Source organism: Oryctolagus cuniculus, chromosome 18 (genome assembly GCF_051225735.1).
Source record: "Oryctolagus cuniculus isolate XC-2025 breed Fujian yellow rabbit chromosome 18, ASM5122573v1, whole genome shotgun sequence".
Classification (NCBI taxonomy): Eukaryota; Metazoa; Chordata; class Mammalia; order Lagomorpha; family Leporidae; genus Oryctolagus; species Oryctolagus cuniculus.
In genome coordinates this window covers 32473671-32476308 of record NC_142884.1, presented here as the reverse complement: position 1 = coordinate 32476308, position 2638 = coordinate 32473671, and positions in this window count along the sequence as shown.

Sequence of the window (2638 nt, the reverse complement as noted above, 5' to 3'; positions counted from 1 at the left end):
TTGCACTACACCCTGTAATAATGCATGACTAGGACACATTAATCACAAATTATTTCAATGAAATTTTAAAAATTAGAAGCATTTCTTTATATTAACAATGAACTATTTGAAAATGAAATTAGAGAAACATTTCCATGCATAGCAGCATAAGAACCAGGAACCAATGTCTTCAATGTTATCAGTGATGAATCAGATTCACAGCCCCCAGCACTCAGTTTTTGCCATATACTTTACCATGGCAATTGTGGGCATATAGTAGTAAATCAATGGACAGGAATCCTTTGTCTCTAAATCTGCTAAATAAATAAACAAGAAATTCATCAAAGAAAAAGAGATATCAATTTGGATGCCAGGCACAAAAACACATGCACTTGAGCTATCCTCCAGTTTGTGATGCCAACAAATCTTTCAGACATGTTACATTTTCAGAGACTTTTCTGTAATCTTGCTAAGCTTTCTGGAAATCTGCCTTATAGCAAAGGGTTTCCCAATTCCATTACACTCATGATATTTCTTTTGTGTGATATATTAGTTTACCATCTAGAGATAATTTATGGTACAAAACTTTTCTATGCATGCATGTTTTCTCATTTGTGAGTCTATTCATGGGAATTGAAGACTGATTTATAACAGAAATACATTTTCCAAATTCATTGCATAGACTTTTGTTCCTTATGAATTCTCTGAAGTCTGTTGATGTCTAATTTCTGGCTAAAGGTTTTATTGTATTTACAGCATGCAAAGACTATCACCTTTTGTGAATTCTGTGTCTATACAAGCCTGAAATAAAGAAAATGTTTTTGCACAATCAGTATACGCCTAAGAAACCACCTGTGTCAATTCTCTGATGTACCATTGACTTCTGACTCTAATAATATTTATAAGCTTTCTCCTTTACATGAGTCTCTGTTGGATAGGATGTGATTTCCAGCAAAAGGTTTTGTCACAATACTTACATGAATTTTGGAGAAAAGCTCTTCCACATTCATTATATTGTTAAGGTCTCTCCCTTGTTCAAATTCCATGATGGATTATGAGGCATTACCTATGTGAAATGACTTTCTCACATTTATTTCATTCATTAGATATATATGTTGTGCATTCTGATATAAGGAGAGATTTGGGCAGAGCTTTCCAACACTCATTACACCCATAAGGTTTCTCTCCCACGTGAATTCCCTGTTGTCTTATGAGGTATGGCTTCTAATTAAAGGGATTTTACTTTCAAAGGAGTTTTTCCCTATATGAATTTGATGATGTACAATGAGGGCTGAATTATGGTAAAAGGCTCTGAGTCATTACATTCATAAAATTGCTCCCCATGAGAATTCTTTTATGTTTGATGAGGTCTGATTTGCACCACAAAGGCTATTCACATGTATTATATTCATGCATTTCTCCCCTTGGTGAATTCTCTAATATTTCATGAGATATAACTTGCACAAAAAGGTCAAGTAGAAAATTCCCTGTGTGGATACTCTGATATCTTATGAGTTATGAGGTACAGCAAAGAGGCTTTCCACCATCCTTCCATCCATAAAACCTACCTAAATTGAGCAACAAAGATATAGAAAACCTAAACACACACATAACCAGATGGAAATGATACCAGTAATAAAGACCATCACTACCAAGAAAACCCCAAAACTGGAAGGCTTCACTGCTGAATTCTAACAGACATTTAAAGCACTAACTGCAATTCTTCTCAAGTTATTCAAAACAATTGAGAGAGAGGCGATTCTCCCAAATTCTTTCTATGAAGCCAACATCACCTTCATTCCTAAACTTGAAAAAAGTGCAACAAAGAAAGTAATTATAGACCAATTTCCCTGATGAACATACATGCAAAGATCTGCAACAGAATTCTGGCCAATTGAATCCAACAATGCATCAGAAAGATCATCCACCCAGACCAAGTGGGATTTATCCTTGGTATGCAAGGATGGGACCAAAGGCTTTTCCACAGTCATTTCATTTATAAGCTTTCTCCATGGTGTGAAGGCTCTGATACTTTCTGAGGTTTGACTTCTCAGCAAAGGTTTTTCCACAGTCATTGCAATCATAAGGTTTCCCCCAGTACAAATTGTCTGATGCTTTGTGAGCTTTGATTTCTCAGCAAAGGCTTTTCCACAATGATTGCATTCATAAGGTTTCTCCCCTCTGTGAATTCTCTGATGATTTATGAGGTTTGCCTTCTGGCCAAAGGATTTTCCATAGTAATTGCATTCATAAGGTTTCTCACCTGTGTGAATTCTCTGATGATTTATGAGGTTTGCCTTCTGGCCAAAGGATTTTCCACAGTCATTACATTCAAAAGGTTTCTCACCTGTGTGAATTCTCTGATGATTTATGAGGTGTTTCTTCTGGCCAAAGAACTTCCCACAGTCATTAGATTTGTAAGATTTCAACCCTGTGTGAATTCTCTGATGTCTAATGAGATCTGACTTCTGGTGAGTGGTTTCCACACAATCATTACACACATGAGGGTTTTCCACAATATGAGTGCTGTGATGGAGGGTATTTAATACTGAATGAATTCCTACAAGGTTTACATGCATAGGATTTCTTCCCTATATTTGGTCTATGATTCAGTCTAACATGTGATTGGTAAATGACAGGTTCCACAGTCCCAATATAC